Below are 25,303 nucleotides of genomic sequence, written 5' to 3' on the forward strand. Positions count from 1 at the left end.
TTTCTACTTATTCATTGTTATAGATAATACTGCTATAAACATTTATGTACAAGGCTTTATGAAATTGATAAGGGTCCGTGATCAAAGGAATGAGACTGGCACAGAGCCAAAATATAATAGGGTTTATTTTGTACCAAGCATTGGGGAGCAAGCTGACCGGTCAGGGCTGCAGCACAGATTCGGGAGTGTAACTGCCCCCCACCCCCATCAGTTTTTAGGCTGGGCTTATAAAGGAAAAAACCACAACGCAGGTGGCAAACAGACTACACAATCTTAGTACAGTAAGCAATGACTTATCCAAACAGTTTGGGGGTAGTTTTGACTTTTATTGGAATCCGAGGTGCTTACGAAGACTGGCTGTTATCCAACAGGGATGCCTTCACTAGAGATAACATTTGAGTAACAAGCTAGTCAGTTGTTTTCAATTCTCAAGGGCAGGTGAATTCTCAGTGAATTTAAGATGGAGTCAGTCTTAGTCTCCTCTACATTAACCCCTTATAGAAATACATTTCAAATTTTCTTGGCTATGTATCTAGGAGTAGAATGGAAATATGTTGGAAATCAATTTACTGTAAGTATAAGGTTAATTTCCAGATTCTTGATTCAATTACATTGATCATTTTGTATATCTTATGTCAGTATCATATAGTCTTTATTATTGTATCTTCAGTCTTAACTTTGAAATCAAGAACTGTGTGTACTAAAAATTAGTTAATATTATTCTAGTGCTTTTTTCATTGAGTCATTTGAATTTCTATTTGGGCTTTATAATCTATTTACCAATTTATACACCTCAAAAGGCAGCTGAGATCTCAATAGATTTTACAATAAATCTATGGATTAATATAGAACATATTGCTATCTAAGCACCATGAAATCTTCAATCCATGAACATTGGATTTTTAAAATTTTATGGCTTCTTTAATATTTTTCAATAAGATTTTCTGTACAAAAGGTTTACATTCTCTTTATTAAATTGTTCCTAAGCATTAATTCTTTTTTGATGCTGTTATAAGTGCAATTACTTTGTTAATCTCACTTAAAACTTATTCATCAATTGTCCACAGGAATACCATTGCTATTTATGTATTTGTCTTAATATCATAAAACATTAGTAAGCTTTTTTATTAGTTCTCAGTTATTTTGTGTAAGGAATTCTTTAGATTTTCTATACTTTTAATTGCAGCATCTGCAAAAAGTTTTATTATCTCCTTTTCAGTCTGGATTGCTTTTATTTTGTTTTTGTTCTGAGTGGATTTGACTAGTACAGTTGTACAATATCAGGTAGAAGTGACAAAAGTAGGTGTTCTTGTTTGTAGGTGTTCAAGAGAAAGCATCAAATATTTCACCATTAATTTTAATGCTATCTACAGATTTTTGCTGATGGCTTTTATTGGGTTAAAGAAATTCTCTTTTTTAGCTTATTCTTTCCTTTTCATGGGAGAGTAGTGTATATTTTCAATGATTTTTACTCTGTTCATTGAGATGGTTATGTATTTTTTTTCTTTTCTTTCTTCAACGTGGCATATTACACATATTTTTTTTAATATATTGAGCTACACTTGTATTCCTTGGATAAAAACTAATCGTGGAGTATAATATTTTTGTTCGTCATATGTTACTGGATTATCAGACTATTATTGAGGATTTTTACATCTGTATTCAAAAGATATCAATTACGTTCTTGTAATGTGTATGTGTTGGGTTTTGGTAATGGAAGTACTGATATAGTGGCCACATAAAATGAATTAGGAACATATCCTTTCCTTTGCTGTGTTCTCTTAAGGTTTGTGAAGATTGATGTCAATTAATCTTAAATATCTAGTGAAACTCATCAGAATATCATTTATATTGCACATTTAGATGGTGAAATACAGTAACACAAATATTGAAGCTTGTTTTTCTTCGGTAACTAACAAGGTTAAGCATTTCCCCATATGTTCCTTACTAATTATCTTTGCTGGTATGCATTGTTGTTCATGTCCTTTGCTTGTTTTCTTATTAAGGTCTTGATGTTTTCCTTATCAATTTTAATGAGCTCTTTATAATAAGAACCCTTAGACCATTATAGGTTAATCAAGGAAAATTTTCACTGTTCAGAATTCTTTATGAAATAATTAAGTCAAGATTTAAAGAGACTTCCATTTACAATAATTTTTTTTCAGTTTTTCTTTTCTTAGCTTACTTGGGTTTTTGAACTCTGATCCTAACTACTGAACCATGCCTCTAGCCCTAGGTTTTCCTCATCATTTTTTGAGATAAGGTCTCACTTTCTGTCTGGATGAATACCTAGGTATGAGCCACTTAAGCTAGAACTCCTGGATGCTAAGATATAAGGCACCTGCCACTCATCCAGATATTTTTCCCTGCTGTTTTATTTGCTGGTACTAGGGTTTGAATACAAGGCCACATACTTACTTTAGCTTGCTTGCTCGCTCAGGTGGTGCTGTTCTACTTGAGCCACACCTCCAGCCAGCTTTTTTCTGATTATTTTAGAAGGAAATGATCAGCATGAAAGAAAAGTCTTGAAGGGGTCTTTGAATCATAATTCTCTAGGAAAATACGTTCTGGTTATTTTTGAAATAGTGTCTTTCTTTTTTCCTGATCCAAACTGAACCATGGTCTTCCTGTTTGCACTTTTCACCAAAGCCTTCTAGAATAATAGCTTATGCCACTATGTGCAGCCTTTTCTGCTTGGTAATTTCATGATTTTTTTCCTTTGGTCAAGGCTTCCCTGTAACTGTGATGCTTCCAGGTAAGCTCTAGTTTAGCTAATTGACAGGTGCACACCACTATTCCAATCTATAGGTTGAGATGGAGGTCTGACAAACTTATTACTCTGGCTGATCTCAAACCATAATCCTCCCAATCTCAGCTTCCTGGGTAGGTAATGGATCACCTAAACCTGGCCTATTTCTTTGGTGGGGGGGAAACACCTTAATCAAGGTCCCTGGATGGAGCTGGGCATGGTGGCTCATGACTATAATTCCATGTACGTGTGAGATAGAATAAGAAAACGGCAGTCTGAGGTCAGCTTGTACCAAAAGTTACCCCACTCAATGAGATCCCCACTCAATGAACAAGTCAAGGTATGGTGGTATATGCCTATAACCCCAGCTATACATTAGGTGGAAACAGGAGGAATATGGTCCAAGGTTGACCTGGAAAAAGCACAGGACCCTATCTGAAATTTTAAGTAAACTCATAAAGGGCTTAGGAGAAGGAGAACACGGACACTTGAGTACAAACTCCAGTCCACCACAAACAAACTGAAATATGCCAAGGTAACAAAGTGTACCACCAAAATGTTGTCAGGCTTTAAAAAGGCTATCTTACCGAGAACACACAAATCTCTCCTTAAATTACTGAACATCTTAAAAGAGCCTGATGTTCACACTGAGAACTCATTTATCAATATATTGTTTCACAAGCTTGTATTTGGCATCAATTTCTCACTAAGCACTGCCAGCATTTCTTCTTGATTACACTGAAGGAATTTCTTAGGTTTCCATTATAGTTTTTTAAAGAGGCACAGTATATATTCTCTATATTTGCTTTTGTATAATGGGATAATAATAGTCACATCAGGAGTTGTCTTGTTCCCAGTCAGGGAACCCTCCCCCCCCAAAAAAAAAGTTGTTTTGAGGATTAAATAACACAGTAAATGCCAATCCCAATGCATTACACATAGTACCAGGCACGTTATTACCCCCAACTTTTCATAGGAGCCTCAGACATCATAGTTAGCCTGTCCAGTGTTATATAACAAATGAATGGAAATCCAACACTTGACCTAATTGTGCTGGCACAAAACTCAGGGTTTCTGTAACATTTCACTTCTAAAAGAAATAACTGAAGCTTTCCCATAGCTCTTCTGAAAATGGATATGGCTTTGTTGTTTTTTACTGATTATTTAAATAATACATGCTCATTATACAAACAATTGTCCAGATCTAAAACTGGATTAGCTTTAAAGGAAAATATACAAAAGGACTCATTATTTAATCACCCAGAAAGGACTATGAATAAATAGGAGTAAATTTTAAGACATTTTCTATACTTAAGCACATAAACACAATACAGCCATTCAAGTATGTTAATAACATATCAAGTTTTGTAATGTGGTTCTTTCATGTAAGGCTATATTGTGGGCAATATATTATTTCCACACATCTATTATTTAGGAATTTCAAAATATTTACAGATGTGTACAAAAATCATGCTTCTATAAAATGCTGCTTAATTCATTATTAAGATCTACTACAGGAATTCTCTCTGGCCAGTTATAAGGTCTCAGGTTTTTTGTTGTTGTTATTGTTTGTTTGTTTGTTTGTTTATTGTGCCAGTGCTAGAATTGACCTCAAGAGTCAGGGTCTGGGCACTGTCTCAGAGCATCTTTGCTCAAAGCTGGTGCTCTAACAATTGCACAACAGGTGTACTTCAGCTTTTGGGTGGTTAATTAGAGATAAGAGTCTCAGCAACTTTCCTGCCCAAATGTCTTTGAACCATGATTCTTAAATCTCAGCCTCCTGAGTGGCTGGGATTATAGATGTGAGCTATCAACACCCTGATGTTCATGGTTTTACAGTTTTATTACTTTAGAATTTTCTGCTTCTTTGTCTTTCCCTTCTCCTGAGATGATCTCTCAGTAACTGGATGTAGACTAGAAATCAATTGTGCAAAAGACACATTAGCAGTGGAGCTGCCCTTTGGCCACATCATTTTCAAGGAGGACTGGAGTCATTCTTTGTCATCTAATTCCACATTCTTCATCTTTCTTATTCCAAACCCAAGACTTCTTCAGGTCCCCTCATCATTCAGGATACCATGCAGTTGTGGGCTTGGAAAATGTTCAAATTCTGATTCCCAGGACTACTGAATATATTAGCATACATGGTTAAAGGGATTGTACATTGTGAGATTAACTTAAAGACCATGACATAGAGAGATTATTATAGGACATCCAGGTAAGACTAGCATAATACAGACATTTTAAGAGGGAAGCAGGTGTGTCAGAAAGAAAAAGATATAATGATAGGTAGAAACAGAGACAGAGACTAAGAGGAATTATAAAGTAAGAGAAGTATGGAGGAATAAAACCATGAGTCAGAGATTGTTGGCAGCTCCTAGAAGACAGAAGAATTAATGAACATTATGTTCCACTCAGGCCTTCAGAAGCATTGCAGGTCTCTCAATCTTCATGGTTTTAGCCACTAAGATGACCTATGGACTGCTGGTGTTTAAGATTATAATAAAATTTAATTGTTTAAAATCACCAAGCTTGTATTACTTTGTTATAGCAGCTAATGCAATCTTTAAAAGTCCTGCAATTTCCCTGGTCTATACCAAGAACAGAAAAACCCAGGTGCCTTCTGTTGATGCCTTGCATATAAACTCAACGAGAGACATCTCATCACTCCATAGCTTTGCCAACAAGGAAGCAGAGAAGTAGATTTCTTCTCAGAAATAGACACCAGCAGGAAACTCTAATCCTCTACTCTTTGTCTATGAAAAACGAACCTGTTTTCCTATTCAATAAGGAAAAACAAACCCATACTTCTTTCTCTAGATTCTTAATATGCAAGCCAAGCTTTTTAAGTTTTTTCCAAACCTACAAGTTCTTTATTTCAGTTTAGAATTTTATCCAAAATACATTAGTTCTCAAATTATATTTGTCTTCTTCCTGATCCAATGAATGCACTGATTACAAAATAAGTAAGAGTGAATCTACTTATTACTGCAGTTGAATTTTTTTGCATATGGGCCTCCACAAGTATTTTTAATGACTACAGAATATTCTATTAAATTACAACTCCACAATTAATTGACCTCATTTTATTTTGATGAACATTTTGATTAACATCAACTTTATTAGATCAGGAAAATGTAGGAAAGAATATTCTTTAACACATTTTCAATCAGCTTTATATTTATATCTTTAAAGGAAAGAGTCAGGAACAAATTTTCCAGGTTAAAGTGTTTGCTTATTTTAGATTTGGAAACTATTGAGAGAAAAACTATCTTTTTAAAAAATCAAAGTGAGTTGCTTGGACATTCCTGCTCTGGCATTTTGGCTTGGCTCTTGTTGATTATTCTGCTATGACAATATCAGTAAGGAAAGAAAGGAAAAGAGAACTTGGTTTGCTATAAGGAAGATTTTTGAAATGTAGGGTTGTGTCTTAACTAGTTTTTCCAAGATGGATTTAAGACATTCTCTAGAAGACATACCTCAGATTGTTCAAGAAATAGCAGATAGTATGTGTGCATATGCTTTTAGATCACTTAGGTACTGTTAATTTTATATCAAAGTCTTTTAATGGTCACCTTATATAAATATATCTTCCCTATTCAAACCAGGAGCTCAGCCAATCTGAGAAAAGTGGCAGAATTTTGGCTGATGACAATTTATTTCTACAGAAGTAAATTTTCCCTTGCCGAGGAAATACTTTGTTTTTGTCTCTATGGTTGTGACTCCAGTGGTTCTTAAGGATCACTTTCATAACAGCATCTACTCTACTGTGTGGACATCTTAATTCATCCACATGGTGCCATTTGTAGGCATTACTTTTTTCTTCATTCTCATAGTAGATGAAATATAATATCTAATTGCTATTTCCCTTTTATATCTTTAATAATTAGACAGGTTAAACATCCTCTCCTTTATTTATTGGCCATTTTCTTTCTTCTTTACAAGTTTATTCGCCTTCTAGGCCCATTTTGTTATATTCGCCTTTTTAAACAAAATTAAATTTTATGGTAAAGGTGAAATACAGAGGGGTTAACAGTTACATAAGTCAGGTAATGAGTACATTTCTTTTTGAACAATGTCATCATCTCCCTAATTCTATCCCAGGTGTTCCCCTCCCACCCCTCCTCCCAAGTTATATAGTTAATTTCCAACATAGTGGCTAGTGAGTTTCCCTGCTGAATTGGTTTATCCTTTTGCCACCATTTTGGTGCTTCCCCTTCCCCTCCCCAAGTCAGATAAACTCATGTAAAGGACAAAAGGCACAGAAATAAAAAAACAGTGACAGAGGAAATGAATTTTTTTTTAAAAAAAAGGAAATTAGAAAAAACAACTACAAACAGTACAATAAGTTAAAACCTCTTGCTTCCATTTGTTGGAGTTCATTTTGACATCATTTTTGTTGTTGTTGTTATTTTGGCCAGTCCTGGGCCTTGGATTCAGGGCCTGAGCACTGTCCCTGGCTTCTTTTTGCTCAAGGCTAGCACTCTGCCACTTGAGACACAGCACCACTTCTGGCCATTTTCTGTATATGTGGTACTGGGGAATTGAACCCAGGGCTTCATGTATAAGAGGCAAGCACTCTTGCCACTAGGCCATATCCCCAGCCATTGATAAACACCATTTTATATGATCATATGCACGTAGCTACTGAGCCCTTGTAACCTTGTCTAAGAATATCCTCCTTTGAAATACTTTGTAAGCCTTTATGGCAAAAAAATCCAAGAATCAGGAATAAATGGAAGAATTTTTATCAAATATTGATATACCCAAATGAAACCAAGAAAATTTAAACAAACTAACTAGACCCATATCAAGTAATAAAATAGAAATCGCAAAAAGAGACCTCCTATCCAAGAAAAGCCCAGGATCAGATGGATTCACAGATAAATTCTGTAAGCCTTTCAAAGGAGAACACACTCCAATACTCTTCAAACTCTCCAATGAAATCAAAAGCAAAAGTTCACTACCAAGTCATTATATGAAGCCTGCATAGCCCTCAAGTTCACTACCAAGTCATTCTATGAAGCCAACATAGCCCTGATCCCAAAACCATACAGGGGCTCATCAAAGAAAGAGAACTATAGACCCATTTCTTTGATAAACATTGATGCAAAACTAATCAATATAATTCTGGAGAACTGACCTCAACAATTTATCAAAGAAAATTATATACTATTATTCAAACAGGACTCATTCCAGGGATGCAAAGCTGGCTCAATATACATAAGTCAATTATATAATTCAACACACCAATCGGAGGAAGGACAAGAACCACATGATCATCTCCATAGACGCTGAAAAGAATATGACAAGAATCAATGCCCCTTATGATGAAAGCTCTGGAAAAGCTAGGAATTCAACCTTCCTCAATATAATAAAGGCAGTATATGACAAACTTAAAGCCAGTATTATACTGAATGGTGAAAAATTAATGGCATTTCCTCTAAAATCAGGAATGAGACAAGGATGTCCACTCTCCACTCCTCTTCAATATAGTATTGGAATTCCTAGATAGAGCAATAAGGCAGAGACAAACATGGAGGGTATCCAAGTAAGGAAAGAAGAAGTAAAACTCCCCCTCTTACAGACAAAGAACCCCATAGAGTTCACTCCCAAGTTACTCAAATGGATCTGAAACTTTGGCAAAGTAGCAGGGTATAAAACTGATTCACAAAAATGTGCAATGAGAAGAGCGAGGCTGAAATCAGGAAAGCAACTCATTTTGTAATAGCCTCAAAAGAAAAATACTTAAGAATTAACTTAACCAAAGAAGTGAAGGACCTTTATAATGAAAACTTTACCAACTTGTGAAAGGAAATTAAAGCAGATCTAAGGAACTGGTAAAATCTCCTATGCTCCTGGATTGGGAGGACTAACACCACGAAAATAGCAATACTGCCAAAAGCTATCTACAAGTTAAATGCAATACCCATCAATATCCCAACATCATTCTTTAATGAAATAGAAGAAGCAATCCAAAATTCATATGGAATAATAAAAGACCCTGAATAGCAAAAACAACCCTTAGCAAGGAGTAGAATAACAATACCAAACTTCAAACTCAATTGTAAAGCCATAGTTATTTTTTAAAAATGTTGGTACTGGCATATGAACAGACCTGAGGACCAATGGAATAGAACTGAAGACCCAGAAATGCCACCTAATCTTTGGTAAGGGAGCCACAAACACAGGGTAGAAGAAAGACAACCTCTTCAACAAATGGTGCTGGCAGAATTGGCTATGCAGGTGTAAAAAACTAAAGTTAGATTCTTATATATCACTCTGCACCAGAATCAGTTCCAAGTGGATCAAAGACCTTGAAAATGTTACAGGAAGGAATATGGGAAACACTGGGGCTCCTTGGCACAGGTTGAAACTTTCTTAATAAAGGCCCAGAAACACATCAAGTCAAAGAAGGGTTGGATAAATGGTATTGCATTAAACTGCAGGGCTTCTGCATGGTAAAGGACATAGTTAGCAAGATAAATAGAGAGCCCAGTGGTGGGGAGAAAATCTTCACTAATCATACAACAGACAAGGGCCTCATATCAAAATATACCTAGTGCTCAAAAAAAATAAATCCCCCAAAAGAAAATACTCAAAGAAACAACAACTCCATTAACAAGTGGGCTTAAAGAGAGACTTTTCTGAAGAGGATATAAAAAGAATCGGGGCTGGGGATATGGCCTAGTAGCAAGAGAGCTAGCCTTGTATACATGAGGCCCTGGGTTCGATTCCCCAGCACCACATATACAGAAAACGGCCAGAAGTGGCGCTGTGGCTCAAGTGGCAGAGTGCTAGCCTTGAGCAAAAGGAAGCCAGGGACAGTGCTCAGGCCCTGAGTCCAAGGCCCAGGACTGGCAAAAAAAAAAAAAAAAAAAAGAATGGCCAATAAACACATGAAAAATGCTCAGTATCTCTGGCCATAAAAGAAATGCCAATCACATCAGCATTGAGATTCCACCTCATCCCAGTATCAAGAAAACTAATAAACAACAGGTGCTGGCAGGAATGTGGCCAAAAAGAAATGTTACTACACTGTTGGTGGGAGTGTAAACTTGTTCAACCACTCTGGAAAGCAGTATGGAGGTTCCTCAAAAGATAAACATAGAGTTCCTCTATGACCCAGCAATCCCACTCTTGGGCATTTACCCAAATATGACCACAAACAAGGCCATACTAAAGTTACCAGCACACCTATGTTCATTACAGCATAAGCATAGCTAAGATACACCCAGATGCCCCTCAGTAGATGAATGGATCAAGAAAATGTGGTATATATACACTATGGAGTTCTACACCTCCTTCAGAAGGAATGACATTTTACCATTTATAAGGAAATGGAAAGACCTAGAAAAAATATATTAAATGAAGCAAGGCAGGCCAAAGAAATATAGGTTGCACCATTTCCCACATTTGTAGTGACTAAAATATGTCTATAACATTCTTAGCAGGGGATTAGAGTAGCCCAATTGCTTTGGACCATATATAAGGAAGTGATTCAAAACGAACTCCAAGAATTAGAAACAAGAGGTTATTATGTTTTGTTTGCAGTTATTCCTATTTTTTGTTTTAATTTTTTGTATTCTTTATATTGTACATAACTTTATTGTATCTGTGGAAGGGAAAGGGAATCATAGAAAGAGCAGGACAATGCATGATCTAATGCACCAATGATACTAGACACTGGCTTGGAAGTGAACTTTATAACTTGTGAGGGAGAGGAGTGGAGAGGGGAAAGTGGGAGAAAATTAGGGAGGGGAGTCACTGTTTAAAAAGAAATGTACTGGGGCTGGGGATATGGCCTAGTGGCAAGAGAGCTTGCCTTGTATACATGAGGCCCTGGGTTCGATTCCCCAGCACCACATATACAGAAAACGGCCAGAAGTGGCGCTGTGGCTCAAGTGGCAGAGTGCTAGCCTTGAGCAAAAGGAAGCCAGGGACAGTGCTCAGGCCCTGAGTCCAAGGCCCAGGACTGGCCGAAAAAAAAAAAAAAAAAAGAAATGTACTGGGAGGAGGTAACAAACAGTACAAGAAATGTATCCAATGCCTAACGCATTAAACTGTAACCTCTCTGTACATCAGTTTGACAATAATTTTTTTTAAAGAAATGTACTCATTACCTTACTTATGTAACTGTCCAAAACCTTTACAATAAATATATAAAAATAATTTTAAGATAAAAATATCTAATACTCTTAATACTCATATGCAAAAAAGCTTATCTTCATTTGTTCTCACTGTGTGAATGTTTAGATTGATATTTAATTAATCATATCCAGGTGTAATTATTTATCTTTTACTACCCAGTGGGTTTATATTTGCCTTTGTGTGCCAAACCAATTTTTCCCATAGCCTTTTAGTTTTTTATTAATTTCACTTTTTATTTTAATTCCACTTCAGCCTATGATGTTATCAACCATGACAATCATTCCTTTCAGTTTTCTGAAATAGGTACTACTCCAGACTTTCATTTCAATGGTCTATATGATTTGCACAATGGGCTATTGGAAGAAAAGTTTCCAAAACTACCTTTTCAGTGACATATGTCAACTGGTTTTGTTTTGTAATAATCAAATAGATATACTTGGTTTTAACTGAAGATTGAAAATCTGTCTTGCCTGATTGGTTGGCTTTCTACAGTCCATTAGGATGTGTACTTTACTGGGTAACCACAAAAGCTCACTCATTTCGTGTGTGTGGTTCAACTAATGCATTATAGCTCACATTTGGCATCCGTTACATCTACAAACTAACAGACTCTCTAAAAACCCATTCTCATGAGACTTCTCTTTTTGCCATGCCTGTCCTTTGCAGAATTGTTTGCCTTACAAGAGAATTCAGAACATTTAGTCTCCAGACAGTTTCTTTCAATGCAGCCTCTTGCTATTCAGGCATATGTGACAGGAGTCAAATCACCATTGAGCACAGCAGAATTACCTGCATCTGCTAGAGGCTCTGTGCTCTTCAAGGTAGGCACATGTTTTAAATCACTTAGGGAAATGTACCATCCAAAACAACCAGGAAAAACAGGGAGACAACATCAAAACTGAACTATTGGAACAAACATGGTGCTTTAAGTGGACAAGAAATTCAGAAAGATAATTAAACTAGCTGTTAAAAGTGAGCTATTTTTGTATGAATTATGAAATCAGCTTGGGATTTAGTATGTTTAAAAAAGTGTGGATGCTTGGGGCTGGGAATATGGCCTAGTGGCAAGAGTGCTTGCCTCCAATACATGAAGCTCTCGGTTCGATTCCCCAGCACCACATAAATGGAAAACGGCCAGAAGGGGCGCTGTGGCTCAGGTGGCGGAGTGCTAACCTTGAGCGGGAAGAAGCCAGGGACAGTGCTCAGGCCCTGAGTCCAAGGCCCAGGACTGGCCAAAAAAAAAAAAAAAAAAAATGTGGATGCGTTAACAATAAAATGATTACCACCATCTTGATGTTTACTTTTAAAATTAGTTTTATGCACTTATATTTAAAATATTTGACAATTAAAATTACATATAGATATACAAAGTAATGATTTGATATAAGTATGCATTGTGTAGTGATTGCCACCCTCAATTTAATGTATTTGTCCCTATCCATAGTTAATCCCATTTGGTGTTGAAAATACTCAAAATCTACTCTGATCACATTTTAAATAAACACAAAATATTATTAACAATAATCACCTCACTGTGTACATTAGATCTCTAGGATTAGTTTTTTATTTAAACATATTGTTGCTTTTGTGTGTGTGCATGTGTTGTGTGTGTACTGAAAAGAGAGAAGTGGTAAAGGGAGAACTATGACATGAAATTTGTAAGTATAAGCATGTATCATGGTCTTTTTCAAGTACCAATAACTCGTTCAATGATATTAATAAGAATTATTGCAAGTAAATATACTCCAGAAGGCTAGAGAGCAGGATGTCAGGCCTCTAAGCAAGCTTTCTTCACTGTGATAGCCACAAAAGAACAAATTAAACATGGGTGCTATAAAGAAAAGCAAACTGATTTTTTTGTTGTTGTTCAGAAGTGTGTCCACTGCCACACAGTGGAAAAGAGAGACAAGTACAAGAATGGGACTAATCTCTGTGGTCTGTTTGGTCAGGTCAAGTAGCTGAATTCCCTTCCACAGATGCCAACAAGAATAAAGACATTGCCTGGGAAGGAGAGATACATGCAATAGCTTATCCAAAAAAAGCTACAGATATGCAATAGTCACTTGCCTTATTATAAAGAAATGTTTCATGACTTTTTTAAATTAAATTTTATTGACAAGCTGATGTGCAGAGGGGGTACAGTTACATAATAAGGTAATGAGTATATTTCTTGTTTTATTTGTTACACCCTCCCTCATTTTTCTTTCCCTTGCCTAGTTCAGCTAAGCATATATACAATATCTAGTTCATGACTTGTTGTTTTGTGTACCATAGTTTAATTGATCTCTAACATCAGAATTCAGACCATGAATGGCTGAATTTTTGTTGTTGTTGCACAGTCCTGATTTAAGTAAAATTGAGTTGAGGTTAAGTGAATATGGTCTTTAAAAAAATCATAGTACAACTGGTTCACTATATACTCTCATTGCTGCTGCTTTCTGTGGTACAACTGGATTTAGTGATGTTCACTTTTTCAAAAATGTAGAGAACAATACCATCTCCAAATTGATCAAAGATTTATTTATGTATTTGGATTTATATAAAGGGTTACAAGAACATGTTTACATGCTAGGAAAATTCCTTCCCTGTCTCAGAATCAAGCAAGATCTACCTATGTTTCCACTTGTGATCATTATCCTGTTAAAGGCAGTGGTTGGAAATGAGGAAGCAATGTCTTCTTTATATTTTTGGTCTTCATTATGTCACTTTAATTAGAATTCCCTGTGCCACAAATCTGCCTTTTTCTCATGAAAAGCATTTTTACTGTGGCTTATGTGTAAATGTCAAGAAAATTTAACACTTCTCATATTTTATAGTTGACTTATACATTCAAAAGCCTTTAAAGGTAACCATGATAGATACAATAGTAATCTAGACTTTAAGTTTTGAATTCTTTACTAAGACAGGCTGTTATAATTCAGAATCATTCTTAAGCAGCTATTCAAAAATAAAACTGTGGAATGATTGTGACTTTTTTGATGTGATGCTTTTTGCTAACTTCTTAGAGATAAGGATTAAAATAGTGGAAATAATAATTTGTAAATTATATGGCCATGAGACTTAAGATGATTAAAGACAAGAATTATGTGAAAAATTTGCTTGGGAAAACATAAATCCTGACTTATGCTTTTAAACTTAAAATGATTAATAACATACTGAGGAATATTATACTACTATTGAAAAAAATACATACAAATTTTAAAATCACATTTGTCCCCATCCCCTCTTCTCAGTACTTTCAGCAGTTGAAACTTACCTTATCTCACAGATATACATAGCCAAGAATTGTTAAACTAGGAATGAATATAAGCAAAACAAAAATATGTATTTTTAAATAACTCCTACCTTAAAATATTATATTGACTATTTCAAAATGCCAGGTAGCTGGAACACTAGAAATCTTTAATTTGGCTTTGCAAAAACAACATATTTAAGATTGAGGCTATGTATACTATGTTTTTCCCCAGATAAAGTTGACCACCATATATGAAAACTATCTGATATATCTTCATCTTATAATCTTTACCATCACAGACATTCAAAGAGCTTTGATTCCTCTTGACTGCCGTCTATCTAAATCAAATTCATTTTTATCCAACATAAAGTTCAGGAAGACTGCACAGAAATGTTATTAGTGTGGAAATGCCAAACATTTTCTAGATAATTCTATTTAAAAAGATAATTCTGAGCGGAATTTTTTTATCTTGATAATATTTGGTATTCATTTTACTTGGAACTATTCTTTTTCCTAATGCATACAAGCTTTTTCTCCTGTGGTAGAGAAACCACTATTTTGCTTATTAACAATGTATCTCCCAGGTGGTCATTTCCCCTGCTTTGGTTCCTTGACCTTTTCCTTCGGCAGTGAGTGCAAAATTTCTTTTCAACAAATGTTTTCTAAAGATACACATTACCTTTCAACAAATTTACAAGGAACTCAGTAAACCCCAGTGTCTAATTTCTTTTCATCTCTTACCAACTTGCTTGTGGCTGTTGATTTATGTGCATAGAATACCTAAATTCCTTCTTCTGCTTGGATCAATTGTTACTTTGACAAGATCCTTATTACTTCTAAATTGTATAAATTTCTTTTCATTTTTCTTGTTAAAGTTGTTGCCTTTTTTCTTCAAAAAAACTTCAGTGGCACAGGCATTTAAGAGGCATAATTAATTTCCCACTTGTCCTCATTTATTAGCAGACTTGTTTCCTTTTTGTGTATCTCCTTCCCATGATAGATGTGTTAACACCCTGCTGATTAGCGTTAATCCTTTATGATATTAGAAATATCATGCTTTCTTCCAAGTACACATTTTTACACCTAAAGAATTGTTTCTTTATCTGATGTCTTTGCTTTGCTTCCTGGTCATGGTCCCTTCCCCCTTCCCCAGCCCCCACCGTTTGTTTACAAAGTATTCTAGTGAAATGTGTGTGGCTCAAGTCACCATTCCACAGAGTTCATATTCCTGAGAAAGTCAAAAGATACACTGTGCTTTCATTAAAACCTATTAGAAATAATACTTCTTTTGTAACACTTGTTGTTCTTCTGGGCATTTTGATTATTTGGAACTTTTTAAAACTGAGTATGTATAGTCAAATCTTTACTGTCGTATCCAATGGAAACTGCTCTGTGCCTATGTTTGCTTTTGTATACATTGTGCTCTGTTAAATACTAATATTTTACCACAAAACAGTTTTAACATTTTTACAAAAAGACTTAGATATTAGCCTTTGTATCATTCAAATAAATAACATTTAAGATTGAGAAGTGACTTAAAAAAATGATTCATTCTGAGAATTATTTGAACTAGTTGTTAGCTAGAAAATGAAACAACTTGCTGAAATAGAAAAGGCAGGAAATCTACCTTTAAAATTCATGAGTCACTGCTGTTTACTAGTCATAATCTTAAATAAAGTACATGAGCAGTTTGTATCTAGTGTCCTAACCTATAAAATGGTAACACACACACACACACAACCCTAAGAATTTAATAAGACCACAGTTATGTCAATTATAACAACTCTGTGCACAACTTTTATTAAGATTTGGTTAATATAGGACATAAAAAATATATTGTTGCTAGATACCAATGGCTGATGCCTATAATCCTAACCTCCTCAGGAGGCTGAGACCTAAGAATAGAGGTTCAAAGCTATCCAGAGCAGACCAACTAGAAAGATTTAGTTCCAGAATTGAGCTGTGGCTCAAATGCAAAAGCCTTGAGCAAAGAAGCTGAGGGGGAGCTCAAGGCCCCATGTTCAGGTCCCAGTACTGACACACATACACACAAAGTATTAAATGATTTATAAGTAAGGCTTTGTCTGGAGGGAAGTCTAAATTAAATAAAAATAGATTGAGGAAGGAAAGTTGGAGAAGAAAGGAGAGATGAGGCTTTCACATTCTTTTCTTGGGAGATTACTTTCCTTTTATCACTTCTGAGCCATCAAAACCAATTGAGAGAGAGCATCTAAGGTCTCTTTTTACCTAACTATTTAACCATCATTGGAGACTCTCATCTTGAGTTGGAGAATGTAGCCAAATTATAGTGACCATAGGACTGTATGTCAGTCTTTACTGCCCCATGGAGTGTTGTAGACATTTTATACCTACTCATCTCGCCTCCACAAAAATTTAATTCTATAAATTTCCATAGTGTGGTCCTTCATAAAGCCACAAACCATTGTAATAGCTAGGATATTTTTGGCCATGAGTACTATTTTTCACTCTCTTAGAGGTCCTATTGCTCACATCAAGAATTTTTACTATCAGGGAGAGATTGTTGAATTAATACACAAAGTTATCCTCCCACTAAAATTGATAATAAGATTCAATTAGTTGAATAAAACTAGGAAGCAAGGAGGTTCATAGTTACAGTTTGTGCAGGTGAACCTTCTGGAATAGGTACATGGATAATGATGACCATGGATCTCAAATAAATTTTCTGTGTATGATAATTTTGCCAGTAGGCAAAGTCAAAACTCAGGTTTTCTCATGCTCCAGAGGAGACAGATGAGAGGAAAGCAAAAAGTTTGAGAGCTAAATGCAGCCCACAAACAAATAGCAGTGGCCAGGCCAGTCTAAGGCCTATTGAAACTAGGAAACCTCAAAATTTTCCTCATTTCATACCTTCCTGCTGGTATATAGTTGAGTTCATACTGAAGGCCACAAGTACCACAAGTGTGGTCTAAAGAGTTGAATATACAATATGCCATTTAATAAAAGAATAAATAAGGAGATGAATTGATGGGGAATGAGTAGAACTTGTATCTAAATTTCTAATGTAGTCCAGGGTTTTCCTGGTGTACTATGTCGTGTCACTAATTTCCTTTGCGGATCCAAGTCTGCTACTTAAGTCTTTATCATTCAAAGAGTAAGTTTTTTTTTTTTTTTACTTTCATTCCCTTAAGATTTTATAAATAATAGTAGCAGTTTTAACTTTTTAAGGTGCAATCATAGGCATTAAATTGATCTCAAGCATTTACATATTTTACATTTAGGAAAATAATATGAATAATTCCAAATTTTCACGTGATAAAACTTTTTAATCCTATGGGGCATGATACTTTTGGGGGTTTGTGTTATAAAGTAACTGTCTCACAGTGGATAAGGACATCCAGGGCGCACACAAATTGAAATCAGCTTTTTCCTTAGCCACTTTTATAGTCATACACAAAGCAACTTGCAACCATAAAATTCTGTGTTTAGTGACTCACACAGTCATCTCATGGCAAAACTGTACATTGGGGTGGATTTTAGGAAAAGAGGGTTTGGGAAATGTTTGGTAAGAGACCATTACAGTTGAAAAACTAAGGCTCTAAACAGACCAGATAAGATTGCTCATGGGAGTTTAGTTTTGTCATCTTTTATATGATACATGAAAGGAATCTTCAAGGAAAAGGGACAAAGACAGTCATTATTCTCTTTCTGATAAATCCCTAGATCAAGCTGAAAGTTTTCTTGCTTCTTTGTAAGAGATATGAAATGAAACAAATGTTAATCTTAGCAGCATAAATACTCTGTTCTGTTTAAACTGAAATTCCATATTCCCTTGTTTTAGAAAAAGATGTCAGAATCAGTAGGGAAGAATGAATTCATGTTATTATGAATTAAAAAGTAAAACATTAAAATTCTGGCATTATAAAATGCTCATAAACCCATATTATTATTTGATGTCTAAATGGTATTTTAGCCATTAAAATTAATATTACCTAGAAATTCCATTTTGAACAAAGAAATTAGAAAGTCTTGTTAATAAAGTTTTCATTCCTCAAAATGTTTAAACTCTACCTTGCCTCTACTTTTGCATTTGTTTGTTTTTTGTTTTTTTTTTTTGGCCAGTCCTGGGGCTTGGACTCAGGGCCTGAGCAATGTCCCTGGCTTCTTCTTGCTCAAGGCTAGCACTCTGCCACTTGAGCCACAGCGCCGCTTCTGGCCGTTTTCTGTATATGTGGTGCTGGGGAATCGAACCTAGGGCCTCGTGTATCCAAGGCAGGCACTCTTGCCACTAGGCTATATCCCCAGCCCTACTTTTGCATTTGTGAACATTAAGTATTATCATTAACTAGGTATTTAAAACATGATGAGTGACATTTGCCTATTTAATCACAGTTTTCCAACTTACAGGAAATACTAGCAAATTTATATTCAGAACAGCTTTCAAGTTTATGTGTGTACTCAAGCACACTAAAGGTACATTTCCTAGAAATATGATAACCCACAGGCACCACATATAGGCAACTTAGCACTGTGGATGAATTGTATTCACTTATATGTTCATATAAATGTGTATATCTTTATAAAACACAGAACATGTGTATTTATATATTTTTGTCTACAAAGTAAAGCAGCACTGAAAGATAGCAAGCATTAAATAAAAGTCTGAACCTATTTACTCTATCTGGCATGGGAACCAGGTATCAATTAGAGATAGTTTGTGGAGTTGTAAATGTGAAAGATAATGTAAATTTATTTGCTAGTATGAATATATTCTAGAGCAACAATAAAGGGATGTACAGGGATGAAGAAAATGATGGTCCAAAGTATAACAGTTTTTTTTGTGTGTGCTGGAAATGTGAAAGAGCAAACATTTTTTTTTACAAATGGTTTTGTTTTCATATTCTAGAGTTCAGGTAAAGCTGTAAAACTAATTATCCTTTTTACATACTCCACTAAGTTGTCATTTTTACTGTCTTCATTGTATATTTTGACTTCCTAGGAAAACAGATTTGGAAATGTCAGGGCTTATTATAGTTCCACTGCAAAGATACTCATTTTAATCAGAAAAAAAACCTTTACAAATCATAGCATGTTGATTTTTCTGCATCTATTTTTAGTCCTAGTAATATACATTTTTAGTCAATTATTAATCTTAATTTGTAAATAATGGTTCTGTTATAAGAGTATTTTAGTTTTGTATAAATAGCATGATCTACACCAGGACATGCAGCCACCAGCTATTTATTCCTTCTGTGTGGTTAAGAATTAATGTTTTTGAGCTGGAGATATGTTTCATCACTTCTTTCAGAAGTTTTAGTTTCCCAATCTATGGATTCTGCATAGCAAATGCCACATTTCTATGCAAAAATGTCCCTTCATTTTACATTTGTAAGTTTAACCTGTATGAAATTTAATTTTGTCTTAAATGTAATAGTTACTTTTAGTATATGGCCAGTTTTGCCAGAAAAAAATTTCTCAGCTTACATGAAAAAAAATCTAGGCTTAATTAATTATCTTACATATTTTATTTGTTTTATTGGAGACTATTCAGTTCTCTATGTCCATTTGCCTATTTCTATACCAATATCTTGTTCATTTGATGCATGCATGCATGCTGGACAATATGGGAAAGTAATTCCTGACCCTATCTGAATTGCTTATCTTTCTCACCTTCATTGGATATTTAATTTAAAATATACAGAGCTCAAGGTGGACAAGAAAAAAAGACAGTTCACTTTTAAAATGGGGAACAATTACAAAATTAATTATTAAAAAGCAAATCTTAATAGAAAACATAATACTGTATCCAAATCCTTCAGGAGCCAGTAGTAGCTAGTTACATTATCAATTGAATATAATCTGATTCTAACATCCTGGTAACAACTTCAGAGCTCTAAAATCTATTTCTAGAGAGGCGCTTTTTCACCTTAAACTTCCCAACAAGGAGTCGAATGTGCATTGTTCCAGACATTTGGGAAATCTATCTTGTGACATATAAGAGAATTTTGAAAAACCACATACCTTTCAACCTAGCAACCCACTCCTGGGAAATGATTCCATACAAGTACATCAAGCAATACTTAAAAATGTTTTCAGAGCATGTTTATTGGAGCAAGGATCATTGCAGAACACATACACACACAAAGTATTTTTAATGCTTGTTAGTAAGGGAACGGCTCAATAAAATGTATATCATGAAATTTGCAACTACTGAAAAAGACTTTCTTAAAGCTATACCTAGTGCTGGGATGTAGCTCAGTGGCAAAGCACTGCGTAGCAAGTGCAATGTACTGGGTTTGATGCCCAGTATCAAAAAAGAAAAGACAAAAAAAAGTATACCAGTGGATTTAGAAAGATTTCCAGAAAGAATTCTTCAATAAAAAAAAATGAAGAAAAGTACAAGTAACATTTTGATTGTCTATTAAACAATGACCAAGAAAACCATGCAAAATTATCTTAATAATCACTGGTGAAATTTTATTATTGTTCTGAAGTGTGTGTGTGTGTGTGTGTGTGTGTGTGTGTGTGTGTGTGTGTGTGTTTTTACTGAGGTTTTAACTTAGGGTCTCACATTTGCTAGGCAGGCTCACTACATCTCTATTTTAGTGGTTTTTTAGATAGTCTCACTTTTGTTTTTGCCTGGGCTTGCCCATCTTCTTCCTTACACCATCCAGCTGGGATTTTAGGTATGTACCATTACACCCATCCCTTGTTCTGAGATCTTTGAGAATGTAGTTAACTATGGATGTAGGTAGGTAATAGATTCTTTGCCATGCATACTCAAAGCCCTAGATTTGATATTCGGTGCTACCAAACAAAAAAAATTAGTCAAATCTCTCTTTTTGTGACATACATAATTATAAAACTAGTATTTATTTAGCACATTTTAAATTAAAATGTTAGCATCATTATAAATTACAACAGCATTTTCATTGTAAAAACTTAAATGCGACCAAAGTTTTGGGTTATTCTGCCTTCATCATTTTTTGTGTATCCTAAAATATCTGATGGGCTGGGAATGTGGCTTAGTGGTAGAGTGCTAGCCTTGAGCACAGAGAGGATCAGGGAGAGTGTCCAGACCCTGAGTTCAAGCCCCAAGGCCCCCAGGACTGGCAAATATATATATATATATATATATATATATATATATATATATATATATATGTGGAGTAGCAGTAGAGTGCTTGTCTAGCATTCTTGAAGCCCTGGGTTCATTTCCTCAGTACCAAATAAACTCAAGTGGTAGAATACTAGCCTTGAGCAAAAGAAGCTCAGAGACAGTGCCCAGGACCTGAGTTCAAGACCCAGGACTTGCAAAAGAAAAAGAAAAAACAAGGAACCAACACTTTTTTTCCATGTCTTCGAAAACGGTCACATTTATTTCCAACTTTGGATCAATTCTGATATTTTATGTGTTGCACTTTAAATAATGTGCAATATTTTCAGAAATTCCTTTAAGGTGAAACTTTTGCTGGAATTACTTTTTCCTGGACATCGTCCTCTGTCTCCTGTCCTCTCTTTCTTTCTTTCTCTCTCTTTCCCTCCTCACCCATCACTAAGTTCCTCTGGCTGAATAAAAAGAGTCCTTTGAATAATTGTGCGTCGGAGTTCCCATTCAGTTATTTTCTATTATATTTACATTCATGATTGATTGAAATTTCATTTCCATTTCTATCACTTTTCATTCTTTTCTGCCTTTGCATTTTTGTGGACCACTTCCCTCATTGCTGATTGATCTGTACAAAATGTCATGTGAGTTGGTTATGGTGAGATAGAGTGGTAACAATTACAATACATGCTTTCTGTCTATATGAACCACATAAAAATGTACAATGACCAGTTACCAATAGATTTTCAAATAAGTGATATGATTAGTCACTGATATTGACAAACATTTGTCATTTGCACAGTGATTTATGGATCAACAAGTTAGCTATACAGTGGCTACTTGCTGTAGTCATTCACAGCTGATACGTATACCATGATAACAAGCTTAAACCATGTTGTTCGGGAGTGGTATTATTTACTCAATCATGGTAACTGAAATTCAGTTATATGATTATATGATAGCATTTTCACCTTTTTTTTTTTTTTTTTTTTTTTGCCAGTCCTGGGCCTTGGACTCAGGGCCTGAGCACCATCCCTGGCTTCTTCCCGCTCAAGGCTAGCACTCTGCCACCTGAGCCACAGCTCCCCTTCTGGACGTTATCCATATATGTGGTGCTAGGGAATCGAACCGAGAGCTTCATGGGAGGGAAGCACTCTTGCCACTAGGCCATATTCCCAGCCCGCATTTTCACTTTTAATTGTGGTCAGAAAATAAAATTTGTATGTTATATTTACATTGTACAATGCATCTCTAGAACTTTATCTTATAAAATTGAAAAGTTTGTATTTGTTAGAAAATATTTATTTTATATGATTATATAAGCATGACAAAATTGTGAATGGTTTTTTGTTTGTTTGTTTTTTGCCAGTCCTGGGGCTTGCACGAAGGGCCTGGGCACTGTTTCTAAACTTCTTTTTTGTTTAAGGCTATCACTCTACCACTTGAGTAACAGAGACACTTCTGGCTTTTTCTGTTTATGTGGTACTGAGGACTTGAATCCAGGGTTTCATATATGTTAGGCAAACTCTCTGTCACTAAGCCTCATTTCCAGTCCTCATGTAGGATTCTTAATAGGTTGTAAACATATAGTGATAAGGAGAGACTGAATTGGAGAAGGAGAATTAGGCAAAAAAAAAAAAAAAACAACCTTGTATTATAATAAAACACATTTACTTACTTAAGATAAATGTGAACATATTGTATATAGACATGTGGATAAAATAAAGGTAGTGAATTAAATAGCAAGAATAGAAATAAGCTTATTTTCTCATGTTTCATAATAAAGTCAACTGATACTGTTGAGCACAATAAATAATATAATACTCAGTATTTTGGAGATAATGATCAGAAGAACCTGAAATAGATACCATGAAATGTGGCTATCTCTGTTGAATAAAAGTAGAAATAAAGAATTCAGGGTTTCGTTCACATAGTGATTAATAGACTTTCATTACCATATCTTCTTATTTTTATAATTATTCAAAATAGCAAACGGTATATTTTCTCTAGGTGCTTACAACCAAGCAATACATGACTTAATTAAAGTACCACATAGGGCAGTACCATTCAACAGAATCATTTTTTTTGTTTTGAAATATGTGTATAATACAATAGTCTTTCCATAAGAAGTGAAGTTTAGTAGCAGCATTAATGAGGAGAAAAAAGACATTACATTTAAAATTTCTGTTCTCATTATGCAGACAGTAATACCTAGCACCATAAAATACTAAGATAAATTAAGGTAAGCAGCACTACAGCAGTAAGAACATTAACCTAAAATTTGGAACCAATTTAAGTAGTCTACAGTATATAATAGAAATGTATGTCAGTTCTTAAGTAGACCAAAGTACTTTAGCATTACCAGGTCTATGTAGCCATAATAGAAAAATAGATCCTGACTTAAAGATTTTTCCAGAATATTCTTGACATCGAGTAATTTAAGTAGAAGTCATATATTTCTTTTTAAAATAGTCATATTTAAAATATGGTACTAAATATAATTATGGGCAAATTTCCAGACTTAAAGAGATACATGATTATGCACAAATATAGGAGGGATAGGTACTAAATTTGGGAGAATTTATGAGTAAAAATCAAATGACCTTTTTAAGGTCATCATTTAAAACATTTATTAGCATACATTAGTTATGAGGGGAAATTTTCATCATGACATTTCCATACATACAATGTATCCTGATCAAACTCACCCCCTCTATCACTCTCTTACCTACCTTACCCTCTGAAACCATTTTAACAAGTTTCATTGTTCTCTTATCCATGTTTCAAATGAACTACTTTGATGATATTCATCTTTATTCACCTGCTCTAATCATCTACCTGCTGGTACAATTCTCCAAATACAGCCTGCTTAATTCTACTGTCTTCCCCGCCCCCCCCCCCCCATCATAGGGCTTGAACTTGGGGCCTGGGAGCTGTCCCTGAGTTTTTCTTCTCAAGGCTAGCTCTTGATCATTTTGAGCCACAGCTCTACTTCTGTTTTTTGAGTAGTTAAGTGGAGCTAGGAGTCTCATAGTGACTTTTCTGCTCAGGCTGGCTTTGAACTTCAACTCTCAGATCTCAGCCTCCTGAGTAGCTAGTATTACGGGTAAGAGCCACTATTACTTGGCTGTCATTCTTTTTTTTTTTTTTTTTTTTTAAGAATTTATTACTTGTGCCACTGTGGCATATTTCAGATGTGCTTACATTTTATTTTCATCAGAGTAACACTCTCTATTGCATTCTCTTTTTCCACCCTCCCAAGCCCCTAACTTTTTATATTTGTTAAGTAACCTAGAAGTTTGGTGATATGGTGGCAGCTGTGTTTGTTTTCTTGCTGCTGTTCTCAGATAAATACATTTTGGTATTTTGATATGAAGCTGGAAAGCATGTTGTTTTTTTTTATTTGTGCATGATGTAAAGTTGTAGTTAGTAATAGACATTCCTCTCCCTAAATTTTGGTAATGAAAGATGACATATTAATGAGAGAGATTAAATTTTGTTTATGAAGAGGAGCAAAAGAGTTGATTTTACTTTCTCAATACTAATTTTCAGAATAGTTCATGTACATAGACAGAAAGAATGAAATAACTTAGCAAACCACATGTAGGAAAACATCTGTTGTCCTATCTTATACATGATAATTAAGGAAAATGGGCTATTTGTTTGGATCCAGGTACTATTGAATGCATGGGGAACTCCATCTTGCATCTATGACTGTTGCTTTCCCAGAACTATCATAAAGGATTTATGACTCAGAGAGAGAGAGACACAGAGAGACAGAGAGACACAGAGAGAAAGAGAATGAGAGAAAGGGAGGAAGGAGGAGAAAGGGGAATAAAGAAGGAAAGATAGAAGAAAGTCTTTGGATGGTACACAGCAATTTCTTGTCACCTTTCCTGACAGTTGTTCTCCAGCCTCCTCTAAACCATTACATAGGTAGATTTTTTTTTAAGTTGGGGAAGGAGAAGCTAACTATATAGTCCATCTTTACATATGAACTTAAAACCTGTATCTTCCTCCCAAATTAATGATAAAATTCCTTTATGCCCCAAGGATCTCACTAACAGTATACTGTTGTCAA

General features: G+C 35.0%; 1 long non-coding RNA gene across 1 annotated transcript; it reads right to left on the bottom strand.

Annotated features, from left to right (window-relative positions):
* Positions 1–304: 304 nt before the first annotated feature.
* Positions 305–10,968, bottom strand: LOC125347865. Its single transcript, XR_007210278.1, has 3 exons — positions 10,955–10,968; positions 7,259–7,260; positions 305–494 (listed from the first exon to the last, which is right to left on the bottom strand). It is a non-coding gene; the product is annotated as an uncharacterized LOC125347865 (long non-coding RNA).
* Between the last annotated feature and the right edge of the window lie 14,335 nt (positions 10,969–25,303).

This window comes from Perognathus longimembris, chromosome 3, assembly GCF_023159225.1.
Source record: "Perognathus longimembris pacificus isolate PPM17 chromosome 3, ASM2315922v1, whole genome shotgun sequence".
Classification (NCBI taxonomy): domain Eukaryota; kingdom Metazoa; phylum Chordata; class Mammalia; order Rodentia; family Heteromyidae; genus Perognathus; species Perognathus longimembris.